Raw genomic sequence first — 25,053 nt, forward strand, 5'->3', positions numbered from 1 at the left:
AGTCACCTCAAACCGCATGGGATGCTGAAGACCAATTCTAACCCGGATCTGCCCGGGGGTGGTTCGATCATAGGATACAGCTGTAAAAATGCCGCTTAACACCTCCCTCACGTTGTGTTGCCATTCCACCCAACGTAAACACATTATTCTGAAGAATAACGTATGCCTATTGACTGCTGGTTTTCAAAGTTGTGTTACAAAGTCAACTGTGTCAATTATTTGGAATATCATCTAAATAAATTTTTAAAATTCTATGAAACTTGTTTTTGTTATTCTAGGACATAAACATGTTTATGGCTCTTGTTCCGACCTAGTTTTCTGACGTCCTCGGCAAAAACCAAGAGCATTGCTAGTAATTAAGGTTTTAACGTCCACTTCCGATTTTGAGTGAGTGTGAGTGAGTGAGTTTGGTTTAACGCCGCTTTTAACAGTATTCCAGTTATATCGCGGTGTGTCAGCTTAATGTGGGAGGAAAGCCCCAAGTGATGCAGGTCTCAGACGTTTACCACTTCGGTTAAACCCACGAGCACGGGCATGGTGCTGAAAAAATCTAGAAACATAATCGGGTCGAACCGGGATTCGAACCCACAATCATGGGTTTCTGGCGTGCCCAAGGGACACAACTCCGCACAGCGAATCGCTGTGCCTTAGACGACTGGGTCACCCGTGCCCCCTCCGATTTCGAAAATTTATATTTCGGGGAGGAGGTCAGGTGGGGCTGATTTGATAATAAATAAGGCAATAAGGCAATAGTGTAACACCTGACCCAAAATATAAACTGTTGGGGCTGAGTGTATTGATGAAGAAATAGATTTATGTTAAGTTGTATATATTGAGATAAAAAAGGGGGAGTAAACAGACAAATAAACAAAACCACTAAATACAAACTATGCCAAAAAAACCAGAATAGATTGTAGAATTATTATCAGTTAAGGTATTATTGAAATAATATACCTATAAATAAAGAAAAAGAGGAGAGAAAGTATCATTGCCTTAGTTGAGAAAATTGGCGGGGTGAGGCGGATGTTGGTGGGGGTATAAACAATAACACAGCGAAGTGGGTCGGCTTACTGGGACTTTGGATGGGCACATCTGTCGCTGAGTAGCATCTCTCTTCGCTTTATGATGTTGGCGGCTTGTGTGAGTGTAGCGTGGTTGTCAGCGGAGTAATCGTGGAAAGGTGGCTTAGTTAACTCTCTGGGTCCAGTTCTACTAAGCGATCTTAGCTCTCCGATTATTATAAGCCTGTGTTAAAGTATGGGATTGTCTCAGCGCTAAGATCGCTTTGTGGAGTGAGTGAGTGTGTATGGTTTTACGCCGCTTTTAGCAATATTCCAGCAATATCACGGCGGGGGACACTAGAAATGGGCTTCACACATGGGACATGACGAGCGAACGCTTTAACCACTAGGCTACCCGACCGCCCCTCGCTTTGTGGAACGGGGACTTGGAAGCCGATGTATATTGTTGATGCACGTTTTTGTAAGTTCTGATCATGAGTTAGTGAGTTGGGTTTAACGCCGCTTTTAACAGTATTCCAGTTATATCATGGCGTGTCAGTTTAATGTGGGAGGAAAGCCCGAAGTGATACAGATTTCCGGCGTTTACCACTTCCATGAAACCCACGACCACGGATGTGGTGCTGGCAAACCTAGAAACATAATGTAAGAGTTAAAGTTGTTATACACTATCAGAGCCTAGAAGTTCAGGCTCAATAGTGCCTTTAACAGGACATCATGAAAGCGAATCAGCATAGCGTGGGGGGAAAGCCCGAAGTAATGTAGCTCGCGATAGTCCTTTTGGTACTTCGAGGCAACCCATAACTGCAGGTCTGGTGCTAACGGACAATGGGTCATAATCGTTTTGTTTTATTTGGTTTGTTGTTTAACGCCGCAATCAGCAATATTCCAGCTATATGACGGCGGTCTGTAAATAATCGAGTCTGGACCAAACAATCCAGTGATTGATATCATGAGCATCGATCCACGCATTTGGGATACAATGACCTGCATCACCACCTGACAACCCGAACCCGTTAGTCGCCTCTTACGACAAGCATAGTCGCCTTTTACGGACAGCATTTGTTGCTGAAGACCTTTTCTATCCCGGAGGGCGACTCTGGGATTCTGGCGGGTCAGCTTGTACAGTGAGTGGGGACGTCATACACCACTGATGGACTATTATCTGGAGACAAATGCAGGATTCTTTGAGCAACAAGTTCTGTCCATGCTTGCATATTATTTTAGGAACTGGAAATAAACACATGTTTGGTATGAGTCTTCTATAAAATATATCAGGTATCGTTGTTTAGTGCACGTATGACTAAACATTTACACAGCTTTTCCACTGGACGAGAGGTCTGTCACGTGGCCGTGAATCTGATGCTCATCAGCGCACGAACGATACAGTTGACGCTCAAACGTTTTCCACGAGACTGAGGGCCAAACTGAATGAACGTCGGAGCTTCATGTGACCCAAAGATCAGAAACAACGCTTCTGTAATAATTCGTGCGAGGGATGCTAGGGAATCCCCAGGGGTTCCCCACAGGGATGTGTAAGGGATTTTTCAAGAATACAATCTCTATAAAACATATGAACGTCAAATGTGTCCTTCATACACTTATGAAATTCAGTTTCGCGGTCGTGTGACCGACCTCTTGTTTGATGGAAAAGTCGTATATCGTCAAGGCTTACTTTAAAAAAGTATATATATTTCAATAAACTCACACAAAGTGAATGTCATTTCCTAAATAGATAAAGTATATTTTAGTTTTAGAAATTTCACTGGCTGACGCGGAAAAAAATCTTTGTGTTTATGACTCTATGAAGCATAAAAAACATTAAGGAACACCCTCCCACACTTAATCGTCAAATAACTTTGCACACGACAAAGCCTAATCCGTTAGTGTAAGTTCTGGATGTGGTGAGAACAGGCCATCAAACCCGACTCCCCAGCCCCACCCATGCTTTTCTGTTCAGACGAATGTGTAACTCCTACCATTACAAGTATATCATTTAACATTATGTTAAATGTTCCCAGACAAAGGTCGGAATAGGTCTGTTCGTTTCACCATGCCAGCATCAATGAAACAAGTTTGCCAGGATGGGACATTTGTCACATACGCGTCACGCTAGGTAACCGAAAACTTCTACATCAGGATTGTTTTATTTGTTTACAGGGGGACACTAATTTCGATGTTTATCTGGCAAGCATATATTGTATTTCCACATTAAGTTTTTCAGATTCTGACTATGCACAGATAAAACGAACTGACTAGTTGTTTGTATTTTCTGTATGTTTCTGTGTATAAATACGGCAAATTCACGTACGAGATTAATATTTTCAACCGGTATGCTGAACTTCAAACAATGTGGATTGACTGCGTGTTTACTGGTTTATCTGGCTGTGTGTAGTGGTATAATGCATATACGTCAATATGATATTGTTTACAGCTGGAAATCTTTATATAAATAAAAATAAGATTTGATATTAAAATGAAATATCTAGACATGAGTTGCATAAAGTTTAAATCAAAACAGTTAAGGACAAGCTACTGGTCTCCGTATCTCGGTAGGGGCGGTCGGGTAGCCTCGTGGTTAAAGCGTTCGCTCGTCACGCCGAAGACCCGGATTCGATTCCCGATATGGGTACAATGTGTGAAGCCCATTTATGGTGTCCCCCACCGAGATATTGCTCGAATATTGCTAAAAGCGGCGTGAAATCAAAATCACTCACTCACCCCGTATCTTGGTAAGGGAATTTTTGTTATAATGATTACATATTGTTAGAAGATGCAAAAAGAGCTGCTTCGGGACCCTAGAATTAACAGGCGTGTTTTTAAAAATTTCATAACATTTTTTGCAAAAAAATTATTCACTTATTAAAATTGCACTTTTTCCTATCAGTATCGTTTGTATAAGAAGTATTTTGTTAGTAAATTGAAAAAAGGAAAAATCATCTTGATGATCACTTAAATACATTGTATAAAAATTAAATACTCACAATTCCATTAACGCCAAGAATCCAAGCTCCAAAACAAATGAACGCTGTGCTTGCAGTACTACCCTTCATGGCTGTGCTGCATCAACACAACGCCAGTATTATATAAAGATCGGGAGCGACGAGATCGACTCTGTCTGCAAGCACCCGGTGACAGCTGGTGAATTGTTTCTTACAAGGAACATGTGGCAGTGTACGTGTGTGTTACGATCTGCCTCGTTGATAACTTACAGACTGTCTATATTATACGTACCTATTACACAGTACAGCATCCAGTTACCGGCCACACGCTGTCCATTCCGTGTATCTGTCCCTGATCCATGACAAGATACAACACGTGTGAGGGTATCCTACTTTCATGAACTGTTGCGATAGTAACCTGTTCCCCGAATACACGCTCAGCTCGTATTGTGATGCGTTGTGCATGTACGTACATCTTTCGTTACATGGGGTGTTGTGTTGATCGTGATTACACTCGGTGGTAGATAACAGGACAACGACATGAATTGTACACCGCAAACAGCTGCCGAGTTGCTGATTTTGGTGTCGTGGTTAGTTGACTGGAGGATGATAATCGGTTTCTGATCGATAAAAGTTTAACATAGAGGGTAAACAATAATTTTGGCGTCAAAGTCAAAACTGGTAAAACTTATATATATGGATCGATGAAAATCGGTGATGACACCAGGTGTTCTCGAAAAGGGTAAGCATGTCCTGTTCGACGGGTAGCACCGTCACTCACACAATTTGCATAAAAAGTATGTGTTTGTGTTGTTTGACGCCGCACCGCAGTACTCCTGCCATGCCACGGCCTGTAAACACTCGTGTTTTGACCAGACAATCAAGTGATCATGAACCAGACATTCTATCATTTCTAGAAGGATACATATCCTGGACATGGTGTCATGTTTTACTTATCGGCAGTAACAAGGCAGGAACAAGGCAGGAACAAGGCAGGAACAAGGTATAAATGAGATTTTGTCGTGCTACAACTACCAAGACATTCAGCTGATATAATAAAATCAACAACCCAGACAGTGATAAACCAACTACCATCAACTCGAACAGCTTTTGTTTTGTTAAATATCTCGGAATCTATACATCAGAAAAAGGTAAAACATTGATAGAAATCCTAAAATAGCCTAAAATTGACACACAATTGCTCAAGTATGAAGTAATGATGTTGTTTTTACTCTATAGCGCAAGATAACCCCCAAAGTAAAGAAAGAAATATTGAACTTGTTATTGAGTGTCGGGAGCCCTTGCGTGCAAGATATAAGTAAGAGTTAGTTCAAGTTATAATGTAAAGGGTAAAAAAACTTGCCTAAACCATGCTCCATGTGCTCGGGCGAAATCACGTTTTACTGTCCAGCGAGAAAGCGGTAGTTGCTACCTAACAACGTCCGGTTTGGCATGGACAGCGCCAGTCGTGACCACTCGCCCCTTTCCGTAACCTGCAAGAAGACTCGTCCCCCTATCGATGAATGTTATGTGCGAAAATACGACAAACCAATCAGAATGCGCGTATGATTTCAAGTTCTTCGTCAAAGAATCCCTCAGAAATAATTTCTTTTTTTTACATATGTCTTGCATCTAAAATTATACCCAAGAAACAGTTAAATGTGTTCAATCATACTGTATAATTCCGCATGTCCAGATGTGCTTTAAATTGCATCTGAAATATATATAATATATGGGAAAATATATGTGAACCATTGCGCAACGAGTTGAAAATTATTTTAGGTATGCCCGTTTGCGCTAAGACGGAACCCGGTCGCAAAAATGGCCACGAGAGGGGCACGAGTCGCTATTCGGCTTGTCCCGGAATAACACGAGTTGGTCATGAATGGGACAGCGCTTACCCACTGCGTATTATTTCATTTTACTGTTTATTTTATTAAACATATACGCTTTCATATTTTGTCAAGACAAGAAATTCTTTTAGTGGTGACTATGGAGGCTATGTTCACTATTGCGGAAGCGTTGCCATGGTACCCCGCACTATTGCAGTATTATTGTGAAAGTAATTATTACATTTGTGTTGTGTTCATTGTTATTCCTGCATTCTGATTAGCTGACTTGGTCACGCGTTATTGCACTAATTTCCCAATGAATGTAAAAAAATGAAGCCACGCCCACCGAAGCGGACTTCTTTCAACACTGTGACAAGTCGGTGAACCCGTTTGTCGAGGGACTTCCATTTCTGCTTATCTGTATTGTCATGCACGGGACCTTTTAGCAAAATGCATGTATATTCATCGTCAAAACCACCCTTTGACGCCGAAGAAATGAAGGGGAAGTGGAGATTAATGCAATTACATGGTGACGTGAGTGTCTGCTTGTACTGGAATATTGCCGATTGTATGCCGCAGTTTAACATGAGTTCCCCTCTAAGACACAAAATACTGACACTGAGCCGATCAGTCCTTGTTTTAGCTCCTTAATGCCGAGCGCCAGGCAATGTAACAACAAGTACCATTTTTTAATGTCTTTTGGTATGACGCGGCAGGGGATCAAACCCTGATCTTCCGCTCTCTGGGCGCATGCTCTACCACTAGACCACAGAGGCAGTCGGAAACGAATGAAAACGAAAACATGCAGGCTTTCTCGCAGTGTGTATTTCTACCCCTGAAATGTTTTTCAGTCTCGTCATTTTTGTCTGCTTTGTTTTATATAATTGGTTTTGATTAACATATTGTAGCTAACACATGTTTAGGGTGAGTGAGAACGGTTTTACGCCGCTTTTAGCAATATTCCAGCAATATCACGGCGGGGGACACCGGAAATGGGTTTCCAATGTCGGGAATCGAACCCGGTTCTTCGGCGTGACGAGCGAACGCTTTAACCACTAGGCTACCCGACCCCCCTCATTGAGGTATGAATCGAAAAAACTGTGCAAACTTTTGTAAGAACTTTTCTTTGCACATCGGTTTTTCGATTTATACCACAATGAACCTCAAGGAATTCAAAGTCAATCCTTAATTTAACCCAATTTACGGCTTGATAACTATATTAATCAATGTGATAGAACGTCCATTTTCCTCCCTGTCACTTCTCAAACCAAAGAGAAATAACTCTAATCGTAAGCCTTGCTGATCGACAGGGTAACACACATTGCAATCCTCTCAACAGAGATATAGTGGGTGAGTGAGTTGGGTTTAACGCCGCTTTAAACTGTATTCCAGTTATATCGCTGTGGGAGGAAAGTGATGCAGGTCTCAGACGTTTATCACTTGGGTTAAACCCACGAGCACGGGTATGGTGCTGACAAACCTAGAAACATAATCGGGGCGAACCGGGATTCGAACCCACAATCATAGGTTTCTGGCGTGCCCACGGGACGCAACTCTGCACAGCGAATCGCGGCGCCCCAGACGACTGCCACCCCCCCCCCCCCCCCCCCCCCCCTCCGTGCCCCCCGACAGAGATATTGGAGAGGAGGTGTCACTAGTGAGCAGCATCTTATTTATTACAATAACTGAAATTAACAGCACGCATATTTTGTTAGCATGTTTTATTATCACAACCGATATAAAATATGACATCTTTGGTGTATAACATTATACAAAATATTTCAGCTTTTTGTTTGGATTAAAAGGAAGTGTTCTTGGATTTTTCCACTCAGCATACATCGTTTCCACCGTGTCTCGGTGTCAAAGGCGGATGAGCCTGTCCCATCAAAGTGGGTAAAGCGGAAGAACCCGGAAATCCATCCCATCTCAGTGTGAAAAGCGGATGAAGGCTCCGAAAGGCGTTCCCTTGCACTTGACAGCCGGGGTGGCGAGATTGTTCCCCCAAGGGACAGTGGAACCAAAAGTGGAGCTACCACACCCAATACTCCTCAGTCTGCAGCCTCTGGTGTCACAGGTTCTGGCCTCACAGCACACGAGTGTCCCCCCATTGCCAGTGACGCTGACTGAGTAGCGGACCCGGTGACCCGGACTCCCGAAAATTGAAGTGTCCGAACTACACGTTGAGCCGAACACAAACGGAGGGGCCCAGCAACTTCCTCCATTGCCATGGGCGTAGGGCAGCACCAACAGCATGGCCATGGCTACAACGGCGAGGAGTTTTGTCATCTTTGGATATCTGTGAATATAAACACATTATGTATATGATATACGTGTCATTTCAAGTTTGGGAAAGGGAGACGAGGTGGGAGACTGTTTGTAAAAGCCCACCTCAGAGTGGACATGAGTATAACGTCAGTCTGGCATCAAGCACAACTGGAGCCGGCCAATCAGGATCACAAGCTGTTATTTTACGACAATGAAGAAAGTGAGGGGAGTGAGTGAGTTATATCACGGCGTGTCAATTTGACGTGGGAGGAAAGCCCAAAGTGATGCAGGCCTTAGACTTTTATCACTTTGGTGAATCCACGGACAAACCTGGAAAGATAATCAGGGCGAATCTGGGTTTCCAACCCACGATCATAGGTTTCTGGTGCGTCTAAGGGACGCAACCCTGTACAGCGAATTGTTGCGCTTTCTAGCGACTACCTGTCGTGTTATGAATTTACATGAGAAAAGTATGACTATAAAATGGAGTGTATTTATTCCGAGACAGTATACAAACTGTTTCTAAATTCCGGAATTGTGACTGTAGAATTCGGTTTGACGTGAATATATAGCCCCCACCACCACCTCCACAAAAAAAAAAAAATCTATTAATTAAGATATGTCAGTGGATAACTTTGATTGCTATTTTAGATTAGACTGATAGTTTAAAATTCATTAACAATTTTGCATTTACATGTACGTGCAATTCGTCTCGACATGACATAGTGGGGAGTCTGCTAGCCTGCTAACATTGTTTTAATTTGTCATTTTTCATTTTTCATTATTATAGGTGATTGCTTGATTGAATTATGAGATAAACGAGCTAAATTCAACATTTGAAACCTCACGTTGCGCGTTCGGTTCCAAGTTCAGTTTAGCGAGGTTAAATTTACAGGTAACCTAGCTCAACACTGAAAACACAGTATGTTTATCTCCATTCCACCATGACTATATACGGGGCGGTCGGGTAGCCTAGTGGTTAAAGCGTTCGCTCGTCACGCCGAAGACCCGGGTTAGATTCCCGACATGGGTACAATGTGTGAAGCCCATTTCTGGTGTCCCCCGCCCTGATATTGCTGGAATATTGCTAAAAGCGGCGTAAAACCATACTCACTCACTCACTCATGACTATATACAACGCGAACTCTTTGGTGTTAGCAAATCTATTGAGCGAAGCGGCACGGGTTGAATCTAGTGTTTTGAGTGGGTTGTCGATCAGAACACGGAATCACCGACAACTGCCATTAAACAGAATATGGCGCTCTATATCACTGTATGTGCTCAAGCAGTTTGTTTACAGCCTAATACTTCACTCGAACCTATGACAGGGACATGAAAGCATGTAGCACGGCAACGTACTAAGCTAACATGAGGGGGGCACCCTGAAGAAAACTAAGCAAGCCTTGGAAAGGTTTTGTTCTACACCACACGTGACTATTATGGCGTCTTATCGCACATTCTGATCGCACATTCAGTCGTTTTTTGAAGAGTTCAAAATAGAAAGGTCTTTGTTGTCCTCAAAACTTGAAAACATTCTCTTTGTAGATTTCTAGAAATGTAGAAATATATTGGTACACATCCTTTGAATATTGAAGTTACCGCATCTTTGCATTTTGTAGCCTACAATTGTACACATGATTATTTAGATATACTACAGAAATAACTGTAAAAGAAGTTCATGTACTAGTCTAAAAATGAAAGCTTCCGCGGCGATGCGGCCTTCAAATCGACTGTTTCAATCAGAGGTGGTTTATTGTGATTTAATACCGCAGATTGACCTATCAAAATCGAGTATTTTCCAAATTCAAGGTAACCGCCTAATTCAGCATTAGGGTGGCTAATTTGTTTCTTAATAATATTTAAATCTGATGTACACGCATGTCATGTCACTGCGAATTACACATACACGAAGCTACAAAATGGTTTATGCAAAGAAACAATGTAAGTTGTCCTGTGTATCTGATATATCATAACTCAACGTGTTAACGAGAAAAGAATCAACATCCAGGACATGCAGTTTGCCATAGAAACATCACCAACGAGTAAGAAAGAGAAAAACCCGAGCATGTATATGGAGTTGTGAATAAACATATATCTTACCTTGTTCTTGCAAAACGTCAAGTGTTTGTGATGGTGATGCTGCACTAGGGCTATATATACCTACATCTGCAGCTAGAAATCTAGGTTACTGCGACATTTCCTTGTTTCCAAGAAACGAAGTGAAGCCCAATACGACGAATTCAGGCTCACTTGTTTACACGCCCGTTCCGTACACAGTTTCGCAGCGTCAGCAGACTCTATCAACATCCTGGTTGAGATGCTTTGTTGTCATTAAAGTGACAAGCTTCAGTATGACCTTAAGTCTCTGTACCTTTAACATATACAGTCAAGTCAAGTCAAGTCAAAGATGTTTATTGTATCAAAGGCCATCGGCCCATATACAAGTTCAGATAAATACAGTGGGTGAGAATTTACAGATTGGGAGATACAAAAAAATTTATATAAATATAACATTCATTTAACAATCGGTGATAATCATGAGGGCTTTCTAGGGTGAGGTAATTAAAATTATGAATTTCCACTCAACATGTTATTTCGTAGTTCCATCCCATGTTTTACAAATAAAGACAGTTTAAACATTACATCGGCATCATTCGATGACAAAATAGAAACAAAAGCTATTCTACTCGTCTTAGATAAGAAACATTCTGGTATATATTTAGTACGTAATTCTGCATAATAAGGACATTCAAAGGTAAAATGTATTTCGTCTTCTATTGCAGAGTTACAGAATGGACAAATTCTTTGTATTCTTTCAAGTGATATATTCCGTCCATAGTTAATCATAAGTTTTGACAAGCCAAGTCTGTATTTAATATATCCATTTCTTAGGTGACTATTTGTTAAAACTGATAGATATTTTTCTGGCTCTAATAGAGTTCTCAATGTTCTGTACAAATCATAACGTGAACTATTTTCCAAGTTGCATTGCCACCCTTGATAGAACATATTTATTGCTATTTTACGAAAATCATTTAGAAATAAATGTTGATCACCAACAGATTGGTTAAGCCATATATACCCATATCCATGTGAGAATAATAGTGTCCTAATATGCGATACCCATGTAACTTTACCGATACTATCTAAATGAAAGAGCATGTTATAAGCTTTTTTCGGAAGCCGATGTTCTGGCATACGGATGATATTAAACCAATATTTTAAACACTTTATTTGTGAATTAATGTAAAGTGGGTATCTTCCACATTCTCCATATATCATATTATTTGGTGTTGCTATTCCAACGCGAAGAAACTTTTTACATGCCAGTAGGTGAATTCTTTCTAAACATTCATATCTTCGGTAACCCCACACTTCAGATCCATACAATAAAATTGGCTGTATTTGAGTATCAAATAATTTGAAAAATACTTTTGGAGTAATAACTCCAAGTTTATGTGAAACAGACATTATATTAAGTGAAGCTCGTTTCCCTCGCAGTGATAAGTCAGATACACATTTGTTCATATTTAGTGTTGAATTAAACATTATGCCGAGATACTTATAACCATTAACTACATTAATTTGTTGTCCATTTAAGTACCATCTTTCCCTAAAATTTAAAGGACCCCCTTTTCTGAATACTATAATTTCTGTCTTATCTAAATTTACAGATAAATTCCATTCCTTAGTATATTTATCTAATACATTCAACTGATTCTGTAGACCAATAACAGTGTCAGATAGTAAAATAACATCATCGGCAAAAAGGAGCATAAGAAGTTCAAGGATGTCAGGATACATCTGTATGCCATGCTTGCCGTTACTTGAGATTTCATAATATAATTCGCTTATGAAAAACGAAAATAACAGAGGACTCAGTATACATCCCTGACGTAAACCAGATGGGCAATCGATAAAATCAGTAACACCATAATCACTACGTACACATGACTTGATATTTGAATACATTGATTGTAGTATATTAAACATCTTCCCTTGTAGTCCAGCTTTTCTTAAACAACACCATAATTTATAACGATCAACTGTATCAAATGCCTTTTTAAAATCAATAAAACCAACGTAAACCTTGTGTTTACGACGTGTTAGACATTTTTGAATTGCAGCATATAATGTAAAAATATGATCTATGGTTGAATAATTTTTTCTAAAACCAGCTTGAACTTCCGGTATCTTATCTCTCATATTCGCCCAGTTAGTAAGCCTGTTATTCAAAACAGAGGTAAAATTTTTCCCCAGAACACTCATTAATGAGATCCCCCTGTAGTTGTCAGGGTTTCTCGGATCGCCTTTTTTATGTAGAGGGACTATTTCTGAACAAGACCAACTGTTTGGAAATATTTGATTATCAAAGAGTTTGTTGAAACATTTATGAAGAAATGGCATAATATCTAATTGGGAACATTTAAGCATTTCTATCAGCACTTGATCGGGCCCGGCGGATTTTCCTTTTTTTAACTTATTTATTGATGATGTAATTTCATGTTCAGTTATCGTAGAATTTAGTATGAATGCATCAATATCTGTAAACTGATTAGAACTGAGTTCATTTTCATCATCTAAGTGAGGAGAAAAAACATTGTCATTTGCAAAAACCTCTCTAAAATGGCACAGCCATTCTGCTTTCGTTATATGATTCTTATCTGTTTCCAAAAGCTAGATTGACTATTTATGCTTCTATGCAATCTTTCAGCTGATTTCTTACGTGAAATGGATTTAAATTTTCTGCAACAAAATTTATAATGATTTCTTTGTCTACAGTACACAATTCTGTTAGCGACTGTTCTTTGTGTTCTAAATCTCCTAAGTGCCCTACGTGTTTCTCGTTTCGCTTGTCTACATTCTAGACTTAGTGGTTTGTGATTTGCAAATTGTGGATTATGTCGTATTGTCTTTTTCATGCAGCTAGCAGAGTCTAATACAATGTCGACAAAGTGGCTAATTGCGTTTTCAATAGCATTATCAATTTCTTTAAGGACCATTTCTTTGTTTTCAGTAAAATTATATCTCAGGTTATCAAGAAACAAACTGGAGTAATGATCATTCCATACAATTTTCTCTGATGCTTGTGGATCCATACATGAATCATTGTTGCACCTCTTACCCATATTTGGAAATCTACACATCAATTCTAATGGAAAGTGATCAGAATCAGATCGATCACCGACAGTGAACATATTGATAAACTGAAAAAAATCTGGTGAACTTATAAAATAATCGTTCACACTAGATCCATGTTGGCTACAATAAGTAAATTCCCCATTAGTATCACCATATACACGTCCATTTACGATGTAAAGTTTAAAAACATAGCATAAATCCAACAACATTTGACCAAATCTATTTACAACTGTATCCTGTGAAGTACCATCCTCAACAGGGTCATCCTCCTCCTCAGGGAAAGGGGAGGTATGATTGAAGCTATCATCATTATTGCTAATATCAGGGTTATTTCTCTCACCTGTTCTCGCGTTCATATCTCCACAGATTAAATTGTATGAATTTGAAAACATTTCATCATTATCTATTAAGAATTCTTCTACTTTTACAATGTTACTATTGGTGTTTACATGATTATAATAAGGAGACCCCATTGGAGGGATATAGGTACATAACAAATTCACATTTTTGTCAATTCTAAATAAATCTTTAGATAACGAGAGACCAATTATGTTGTCTCTATCTGCTTGTATAACATTACAGAAACTATTCAGTGATTGACGTACACACAGACAAATACCACCTGATAAACGTCCATAGTTGGATAACTTAACTGCAGGACAGTAAAAAGTATCATATCCATGTAGCCAATGTTTTCCTGGAATATTTACAACAAATGTCTCAACAAGGCACACAATATCAAATTTACTGATGTAAGTTAAAAAGTCAACATCATTTATTTTGCTGAGAAGACCACCAATATTCCAACACACAAAGGAGAACGCGTCTCTGTTGACATCAGTAACACTGTGAGCGCGAGTATCACCGGTGTGCACATCAGAGGTTCCTTGTCAAATCCCATACATTTGTATACTAATCGTCTATTAACATATTTCCGTCACATGATTTCTTGTTTGTGGCATTAATGTGTGTGCGTCAGTGTGGTGGAGCTAAAGACGTATTCCCGTATTCTGTTTCACAATGCAGGTACATGTTGAGTGGCTGCTGTAAAACAGCTTTGGTTATGTACCATTGCGTTATCTTTTCGTTAATATTTTGTTGCATGCTTCTTTGTCACAGCAACAATATAAATCGCTGTCCCTTCCCACCCCCTCTAATTTGGTATTAGCTTCAAAATATGCAGTACCTTTTTATTTAAAATTAATGACATAATACATCAATAGGATTGGATAAAGCTCAACGACATCTAGTAGTGTCCACACTTATCGCGTGATGAAGGGCGGTGGGGTAGCCGAGTGGTTAAAGCGTTCGCTCGTCACGCCGAAGACCCGGGTTCGATTCCCAAATGGATACAATGTGAGAAGCCCATTTCTGGTGTCGACCGCCATGATATTGCTGGAATATTGTTAGAAGCGGCGTAAAACCATACTCACTCACTATCCCGAGATGATACACTGCTTGGCTTGTGACCCCCGAGAAAACGTGTGGCTATGCATTATTTCAGTAGTAATAAATAAAGCGATATTGTGCTTCATATTTTTGTTAATTCGTTTGCAATGTACAGGGACATAATATAATTATATACTGAAATATAAAATTTTCTATAGATGTTTTATGCTTCACAAAATCACTGAGGTAAACATTTGTTTTGGGTACAAAATCACATACACCCCCATGAGTTCCCCTCGGCACATTGTTATTATCAGCTGGTGGTGAGGTTTTTTTGCTGTTTGGATGACATGGGTCAGCATGTTGAAAATAACAACCACTTCTTTGTCTGACCCAATGCTGATTAGGTCTTTCCTGCGTAGCTGGATATGTACAAGCAAGCAAACAAACAAACAAACAAAAAGCGTGGGCTGTATGACCTGCCGGATTGTGTGGGATCGTGCCCCGACTTCTTGAATCGTTACTCATGCTGTCAATCACTTGTTTGCCTGGTTCGATAATATTTGTTTTTTGTATAATGCTGGACAGTTCAGCTATAAGGCGGCATTCTGTAAATAATCGAGTCTGGACCAGACAATACAGTGATTCATAAGCATCGATCTACGCAACTGAGCTATACTATGACATGCATCAACCAAGTCAGCGAGCCTGACCACCCGATCCCATTAGTCACCTCAAACCGCATGGGATGCTGAAGTCCAATTCTAACCCGGGGATGGCTCGATTATAGGATACAGCTGTAAAAATGCCGCTTAACACCTCCCTCACGTTGTGTTGCCATTCCACCCAACGTAAACACATTATTCTGAAGAATAACGTATGCCTATTGACTGCTGGTTTTCAAAGTTGTGTTACAAAGTCAACTGTGTCAATTATTTGGAATGTTATCTAAAGAATTGTAAAAATTCTATGAAACTTGTTTTTGTTATTCTAGGAATTGTCACAGGATATGTTATGTTATAATCATTGCCTCCGAATTTTCATCTCTTGTTTGACGTACGTCGACAATGAAACTTGATCTTGCACTAATCTTGCACACATTGGTAAACATGTTTATGGCTCTTGTTCCGACCTAGTTTTCTGACGTCCTCGGCAAAAACCAAGAGCATTGCTAGTAATTAAGGTTTTAACGTCCACTTCCGATTTTGAGTGAGTGTGAGTGAGTGAGTTTGGTTTAACGCCGCTTTTAACAGTATTCCAGTTATATCGCGGTGTGTCAGCTTAATGTGGGAGGAAAGCCCCAAGTGATGCAGGTCTCAGACGTTTACCACTTCGGTTAAACCCACGAGCACGGGCATGGTGCTGAAAAAATCTAGAAACATAATCGGGTCGAACCGGGATTCGAACCCACAATCATGGGTTTCTGGCGTGCCCAAGGGACACAACTCCGCACAGAGAATCGCTGTGCCTTAGACGACTGGGTCACCCGTGCCCCCTCCGATTTCGAAAATTTATATTTCGGGGAGGAGGTCAGGTGGGGCTGATTTGATAATAAATAAGGCAATAAGGCAATAGTGTAACACCTGACCCAAAATATAAACTGTTGGGGCTGAGTGTATTGATGAAGAAATAGATTTATGTTAAGTTGTATATATTGAGATAAAAAAGGGGGAGTAAACAGACAAATAAACAAAACCACTAAATACAAACTATGCCAAAAAAACAGAATAGATCGTAGAATTATTATCAGTTAAGGTATTATTGAAATAATATACCTATAAATAAAGAAAAAGAGGAGAGAAAGTATCATTGCCTTAGTTGAGAAAATTGGCGGGGTGAGGCGGATGTTGGTGGGGGTATAAACAATAACACAGCGAAGTGGGTCGGCTTACTGGGACTTTGGATGGGCACATCTGTCGCTGAGTAGCATCTCTCTTCGCTTTATGATGTTGGCGGCTTGTGTGAGTGTAGCGTGGTTGTCAGCGGAGTAATCGTGGAAAGGTGGCTTAGTTAACTCTCTGGGTCCAGTTCTACTAAGCGATCTTAGCTCTCCGATTATTATAAGCCTGTGTTAAAGTATGGGATTGTCTCAGCGCTAAGATCGCTTTGTGGAGTGAGTGAGTGTGTATGGTTTTACGCCGCTTTTAGCAATATTCCAGCAATATCACGGCGGGGGACACTAGAAATGGGCTTCACACATGGGACATGACGAGCGAACGCTTTAACCACTAGGCTACCCGACCGCCCCTCGCTTTGTGGAACGGGGACTTGGAAGCCGATGTATATTGTTGATGCACGTTTTTGTAAGTTCTGATCATGAGTTAGTGAGTTGGGTTTAACGCCGCTTTTAACAGTATTCCAGTTATATCATGGCGTGTCAGTTTAATGTGGGAGGAAAGCCCGAAGTGATACAGGTTTCCGGCGTTTACCACTTCCATGAAACCCACGACCACGGATGTGGTGCTGACAAACCTAGAAACATAATGTAAGATTTAAAGTTGTTATACACTATCAGAGCCTAGAAGTTCAGGCTCAATAGTGCCTTTAACAGGACATCATGAAAGCGAATCAGCATAGCGTGGGGGGAAAGCCCGAAGTAATGTAGCTCGCGATAGTCCTTTTGGTACTTCGAGGCAACCCATAACTGCAGGTCTGGTGCTAACGGACAATGGGTCATAATCGTTTTGTTTTATTTGGTTTGTTGTTTAACGCCGCAATCAGCAATATTCCAGCTATATGACGGCGGTCTGTAAATAATCGAGTCTGGACCAAACAATCCAGTGATTGATATCATGAGCATCGATCCACGCATTTGGGATACAATGACCTGCATCACCACCTGACAAACCGAACCCGTTAGTCGCCTCTTACGACAAGCATAGTCGCCTTTTACGGACAGCATTTGTTGCTGAAGACCTTTTCTATCCCGGAGGGCGACTCTGGGATTCTGGCGGGTCAGCTTGTACAGTGAGTGGGGACGTCATACACCACTGATGGACTATTATCTGGAGACAAATGCAGGATTCTTTGAGCAACAAGTTCTGTCCATGCTTGCATATTATTTTAGGAACTGGAAATAAACACATGTTTGGTATGAGTCTTCTATAAAATATATCAGGTATCGTTGTTTAGTGCACGTATGACTAAACATTTACACAGCTTTTCCACTGGACGAGAGGTCTGTCACGTGGCCGTGAATCTGATGCTCATCAGCGCACGAACGATACAGTTGACGCTCAAACGTTTTCCACGAGACTGAGGGCCAAACTGAATGAACGTCGGAGCTTCATGTGACCCAAAGATCAGAAACAACGCTTCTGTAATTATTCGTGCAAGGGATGCTAGGGAATCCCCAGGGGTTCCCCACAGGGATGTGTAAGGGATTTTTCAAGAATACAATCTCTATAAAACATATGAACGTCAAATGTGTCCTTCATACACTTATGAAATTCAGTTTCGCGGTCGTGTGACCGACCTCTTGTTTGATGGAAAAGTCGTATATCGTCAAGGCTTACTTTAAAAAAGTATATATATTTCAATAAACTCACACAAAGTGAATGTCATTTCCTAAATAGATAAAGTATATTTTAGTTTTAGAAATTTCACTGGCTGACGCGGAAAAAAATCTTTGTGTTTATGACTCTATGAAGCATAAAAAACATTAAGGAACACCCTCCCACACTTATTCGTCAAATAACTTTGCACACCACAAAGCCTAATCCGTAAGTGTAAGTTCTGGATGTGGTGAGAACAGGCCATCAAACCCGACTCCCTAGCCCCACCCATGCTTTTCTGTTCAGACAAATGTGGACCGCCTCCGTGGTCTTGTGGTAGAGCGTCCGCCCGGAGAGCGGAAGGTCCAGGGTTCGATCCCGGGCCGCGTCATACAAAAAGACGTTAAAAGATTGTACTTGTTGTTACCCTGTCTGGCGCTGGGCATTAAGGGGCTAAAACAAGGATGTTCCCAGACAAAGGTCGGAATAGGTCTGTTCGTTTCACCATGCCAGCATCAATGAAACAAGTTTGCCAGGGTGGGACATTTGTCACATACGCGTCACGCTAGGTAACCGAAAACTTCTACATTAGGATTGTTTTATTCGTTTACAGGGGGACACTAATTTCGATGTTTATCTGGCAAGCATATATTGTATTTCCACATTAAGTTTTTAAGATTCTGACAATGCACAGATAAAACGAACTGACGAGTTGTTTGTATTTTCTGTATGTTTCTGTGTATAAATACGGCAAATTCACGTACGAGATTGATTTTATCAACCGGTATGCTGAACTTCAAACAATGTGGATTGACTGCGTGTTTACAGGTTTATCTGGCTGTGTGTAGTGGTATAATGCATATACGTCAAAATGATATTGTTTACAGCTGGAAATCTTTATATAAATAAAAATAAGATTTGATATTAAAATGAAATATCTAGACATGAGTTGCATAAAGTTTAAATCAAAACAGTCAAGGACAAGCTACTGGTCTCCGTATCTCGGTAGGGGCGGTCGGGTAGCCTCGTGGTTAAAGCGTTCGCTCGTCACGCCGAAGACCCGAGTTCGATTCCCGATATGGGTACAATGTGTGAAGCCCATTTATGGTGTCCCCCGCCGAGATATTGCTCGAATATTGCTAAAAGCGGCGTGAAATCAAAATCACTCACTCACCCCGTATCTTGGTAAGGGAATTTTTGTTATAATGATTACATATTGTTAGAAGATGCAAAAAGAGCTGCTTCGGGACCATAGAATTAACAGGCATGTTTTTAAAAATTTCATAACATTTTTTGCAAAAAAATTATTCACTTATTAAAATTGCACTTTTTCCTATCAGTATCGTTTGTATAAGAAGTATTTTGTTAGTAAATTGAAAAAAGGAAAAATCATCTTGATGATCACTTAAATACATTCATAAAAATTAAATACTCACAATTCCATTAACGCCAAGAATCCAAGCTCCAAAACAAATGAACGCTGTGCTTGCAGTACTACCCTTCATGGCTGTGCTGCATCAACACAACACCAGTATTATATAAAGATCAGGAGCGACGAGATCGACTCTGTCTGCAAGCACCCGGTGACAGCTGGTGAATTGTTTTTTACAAGGAACATGTGGCAGTGTACGTGTGTGTTACGATCTGCCTCGTTGATAACTTACAGACTGTCTATACTATACGTACCTATTACACAGTACAGCATCCAGTTACCGGCCACACGCTGTCCATTCCGTGTATCTGTCCCTGATTCATGACAAGATACAACACGTGTGAGGGTATCCTACTTTCATGAACTGTTGCGATAGTAACCTGTTCCCCGAATACACGCTCAGCTCGTATTGTGATGCCTCGTGCATGTACATCTTTCGTTACATGGGGTGTTGTGTTGATCGTGATTACACTCGGTGGTAGATAACAGGACAACGACATGAATTGTACACCGCGAACAGCTGCCGAGTTGCTGAATTTGGTGTTGTGGTTAGTTGACTGGAAGGTGGTCATCGGTTACTGATCGATAAAAGTTTAACACAGAGGGTAAACAATAATTTTGGCGTCAAAGTCAAAACTGGTAAAACTTATATATATGGATCGATGAAAATCAGTGATGACACCAGGTGTTCTCGAAAAGGGTAAGCATGTCCTGTTCGACGGGTAGCACCGTCAAACACAATTTGCATAAAAAGTATGTGTTTGTGTTGTTTGTCGCCGCACCACAGTACTCCTGCCATGCCACGGCCTGTAAACACTCGAGTTTTGACCAGACAATCAAGTGATCATGAACCAGACATTCTATCATTTCTAGAAGGATACATATCCTGGACATGGTGTCATGTTTTACTTATCGGCAGGAACAAGGCAGGAACAAGGCAGGAACAAGGCAGGAACAAGGTATAAATGAAATTTTGTCGTGCTACAACTACCAAAACAGTCAGCTGATATAATAAAATCAACAACCCAGACAGTGATAAACCAACTACCATCAACTCGAAGATCTCGGAATATATACATCAGAAAAAGGTAAAACATTGATAGAAATCCTAAAATAGCCTAAAATTGACACACAATTGCTCAAGTATGAAGTAATTATGTTGTTTTTACTCTATAGCGCAATATAACCCCCAAAGTAAGGAAAGAAATATTGAACTTGTTATTGAGTGTCGAGAGCCCTTGGGTGCAAGATAGAAGTTAGAGTTAGTTCAAGTTATAATGTAAAGGGGCCAAACACCTGCCTAAACCATGCTCCATGTGCTCGGGTGAAATCACGTTTTACTGTCCAGCGAGAAAATGGTGGTTGCTACTTAACAACGTCCGGTTTGGCATGGACAGCGCATACCCACTGTGTATTGGGTCAGACCTGCCTCCGACTCACTCATCATTATTCCCAGGTGTGGACGGAGTGTCGAGTTGCTTATGCCCGAACTGTTTATTCTATTAAACATTACGCTTTCATATTTTGTCAAGATAAGAAATTCTTTTAGTGGTGACTTTGGAGGCTATGTTCACTATTGCGGAAGCGTTGCCATGGTACCCCGCACTATTGTAGTATTATTGTGAAAGTAATAATTACATTTGTGTTGTGTTCATTGTAATTTCTGCATTCTGATTAGCTGACTTGGTCACGCGTTATTGCACTCATTTTCCAATGAATGTAAAAAAATAAAGCCACGCCCACTGAAGCGGACTACTTTCAACACTGTGACAAGTCGGGGAACCCGTTTGTCGAGAGACTTCCATTTCCGCTTATCTGTATTGTCATGCACGGGACCTTTTAGCAATATTCATGTATATTCATCGTCAAATCCATCCTTTAACGCCGAAGGAATGAAGGTGAAGTGGAGGTTAATGCAAGTTCATGGTGACGTGTGTGTCTGCTTGTACTGGACTAATGCCGATTGTATGCCGCAGTTTAACATGAGTACCCCTCTCAGACACAGTATACTGACTCCGAGCCGACCAGTCCTTGTTTTAGCTCCTTAATGCCGAGCGCCAGGCAGGTTAACAACATGTACCATTTTTTTACGTCTTTTGGTATGACACGGCAGGGTATCAAACCCTGATCTTCCGCTCATTGGGCGCACGCTCTACCACTAGGCCACAGAGGCGGTGGGAAACGAATGAAAAAGAAAACGTGCAGGCTCGCTCGCAGTGTGTATTTCTATCCCTGAAATGTTTTTCAGTCTTTTTTTTTATATAATTAACACGTCCCATTTTAATTCTGGAAACCCAAAAGTCCAGAAACTCTACGCTCTTTGCCCAGTCTCGGTTAAAGGTATTTACAAAATTAAACATGCCGTTTTCATGGGAACATACCAAGGAAGAAAAAATGAAAAAAAAATTGTTTAAAAACTCAATATTTAGACTATGTCGCCCATGGGCCTGCCCATGGGCGAAGTCTGGCCCATGGGCGAGAACATGTTCCTTTACTTAAAACTCATGATTTTGTTTCGCAAATACATTAAATGTATTTATTGAAGTATCATGACACAAAATTTAACTCATTTTAACTTAATTCAACGATTTTATAGCGATATTGAAATATTTCGCCCATGGGTAGGCCGTTGGGTAGGCCCATGGGCAGGCCCATGGGCGAGAATATGTTCCTTCACTTAAAACTCATGTTTTTGTTTCGCAAATACATTTAATGTATTCATTCAAGTATCATGACACAAAATTAAACTCATTTTAACTTTATTCAACGATTTTATAGCGATATTGAAATATTTCGCCCATTGGCGAGAAAAAGGTTTGGCCCATGGGCAGGCCCATGGGCGAGAACATGTTTCTTTACTCAAAACTCATGTTTTTCTTTCGCAAATACATTAAATGTATTTATTCAAGTATCATGACACAAAATTTAACTAATTTTTACTTAATTCAACTATTTTACGGCGTTATTTAAATATTTCGCCCATGTTTTCGTCAGTCCCTTTCAAGCATCAACTAACTGTTTGCAAAGTATATTGTATCATGTGAAATATACTTTATATTATATCATTAAATTACTATTTAAAAAGGGCTTTTGGTTGGATGTTTCCTTTAGTTCTACAAATTTCACCTGTTTTACATATTGTAGCGATCTTTAATGAACCCGGCCTTACCTCTCAAAACGTTTTGACAGTTTATCATACGAATTCATGTGCGTGTGCTCAAATTCATTGGAGTTATTTTCCACAACATTAAATTTTAGTTAGTTTCTATTTCATTTCCCATTTTATGTCCCGTTGATACATCACACTGGGCAATTACGTGACACTAGGTATGCAATATACAGGTACGCGTGCGCGTATTTTAATGAAAAAAAACTATTCGTCTTTTATTGCATAACGTTTGGCTGAATATCTTACATTCTAACGAAATCTCGAAATAATTATTTAATTACATGCGGTTTCGAACTGACCAGTAGGAATTATGTTTCAATGCGATTGAGGAAAACGTGAGTGAATATTGTGACACTAAAGCAACTTTTAACTGCATTGTCACTTTTGGTATGAAAATGGTAACAGTTCAGAAAAAACAATAGCCTTCTTATGATAATTCTCATTAGTACGTTGTATCTAATTACAGTGTCGGCCTTATTTACAGGTGATTCTACAATACCTGCTCTCGGTCAATTACGATCTACCACACCACGCGTGAATAAACAGTTATGCAGGTGTTGCTGTGGGCAAATACCTAGCCTGAAAATGTTGGGTTTTTTTAGGATACATGTTTTACAAATGTTCGTTGATATGTGGATATATTAAGCACAAAGACAAAAAAATGTTTATGAAAGATGAATTAGTGCCTTGATATATTCATCGAGATGTGTATCATCGTTTAATGGGGTCATTCAATAAACGTATGTTTGGAGGAGATATCAAAGGAGCCGCTCAATATACACAGTGTCGTCCGGTGAACTACCACCCCACCCTGTCCATTAGAGTTATGTAATCGGTACACAAATATATTTGATGCGGTGTCAGTGCGGAAGGAGTTTGAATTACGTCCGCCACTTGCCACAGAAATCCTCAAAGTATAGAAACAATAAACAAGGTCAATCCGTACTAATTACCTAGTGACGCACGCAACAACGACTGTCAATAGGGAAAATGGTGAAAACAAATTGAAATAGATTTTAATAAAACATTATTGTACTAAATAACTCGCAAAAGCGGTGCCTAAAATTGTTTGACCGTGTTATGTGTGTCGTAAACTGACGAATAGCAAATAATTGTCATGCTGTACGCATGGTTCCATATACAAATTCAGTTATACAACCGGTATGAAACTGAGAACTTAGATACCAAGTACAACCTGCATTCACACACGGAAGCAATATATTTGTGTGTATGCCCTCTCCTCTAAAAAATGTATCACTAAAGTATTTGCATTGTAATAAATATAGTAATGATAAAACTTGGTAATTTGGTAGGTCTCCGACAGATATGATTTTCAGTTTTTTTACACCTTTGATTGATACGGATTACGTACCTGTAGTCTAGTCACTGTATCTAATGTATCTGCTTGTTAGAAATTTCAAATGTCTTGTTATAGCACTGTTCCTAAAATACGGCAGTTTCTTTTATCGGGTATAAATAGTTGATTCGTCTTGTCACGCAGTCATTTTTACTTGATCGAATGATTTCCACAAAAAATTACGGCAGAGAGTTTTGTATTTTATTATATTTTTAGAAGATTTTAGAAGATGCTTACATCACTGTATCTCAGAACGTAAATCTGATAACATTCAAACATGTAATTAGTACACAGTTAATTGTTACATATAATTTCCTGCACATTTCCTTTTTGAACAAAAAGCCTACATGTATACTGGGTATTAGTGCAGTCAGCCATGGTAAATGGAGAGACAATAATAAGGTGATTAATTATAGTCTGTTGCAGAATATGCGGTATAAGTGTAGTCATGGATACATATACACATTACACATATACAGATGAAAAACACGATATGATGCAGTGCAAGAACAAATTAAGATACGGTTTCTATTAAAAATATTTATACGATTTTGGATTTAATTAGCATGTTTAAATTTTCAGGCCAACACGGCTGAGATACAGCATCGGCATACTCAATTGGAGTTGTTTTCTGCCGGTTGTAAGTTCATTGTTTGACTGAGCACACTCGTGTCGGGGTTGCGATATTTTCTTCTCTTTGTTGGCAGCCTGCCACCGGTCTGAATTTTGAGAAAGGTCTCAGCATGGGACTGTTAATTACTTCTTAATGATGTCTACAAGCTTACAAACTTGTAGATGTTGGGTGCGGTTAGGACCAAACTTTTTCAGCTCAGAGTGTTAGTGGTCCTTGAACCCATAGTGTCAAACAGGTTCTGCACAAAACGTCCATCAGATTCTACTGTTCAGCAACATTGTCACTGAATTTCAGAACTCTGGCATGATATAATAATCAAGGATTTCGAAGGTGAACGAGGGGAAAGGCAGACGCACGTGGATTTACCCTCAGGTTATT

At 39.9% G+C, this 25,053-nt stretch overlaps 1 long non-coding RNA gene across 1 annotated transcript; it reads right to left on the reverse strand.

Annotated features, from left to right (window-relative positions):
* Window positions 1-7,499: 7,499 nt before the first annotated feature.
* Window positions 7,500-10,477, reverse strand: LOC124120696. Its single transcript, XR_006858873.2, has 2 exons — window positions 10,159-10,477; window positions 7,500-8,089 (listed from the first exon to the last, which is right to left on the reverse strand). It is a non-coding gene; the product is annotated as an uncharacterized LOC124120696 (long non-coding RNA).
* Window positions 10,478-25,053: the final 14,576 nt, after the last annotated feature.

The sequence above is a fragment of the Haliotis rufescens genome, unplaced genomic scaffold, assembly GCF_023055435.1.
Source record: "Haliotis rufescens isolate VD_foot unplaced genomic scaffold, xgHalRufe1.0.p SCAF_16, whole genome shotgun sequence".
NCBI classification, from domain to species: Eukaryota; Metazoa; Mollusca; class Gastropoda; order Lepetellida; family Haliotidae; genus Haliotis; species Haliotis rufescens.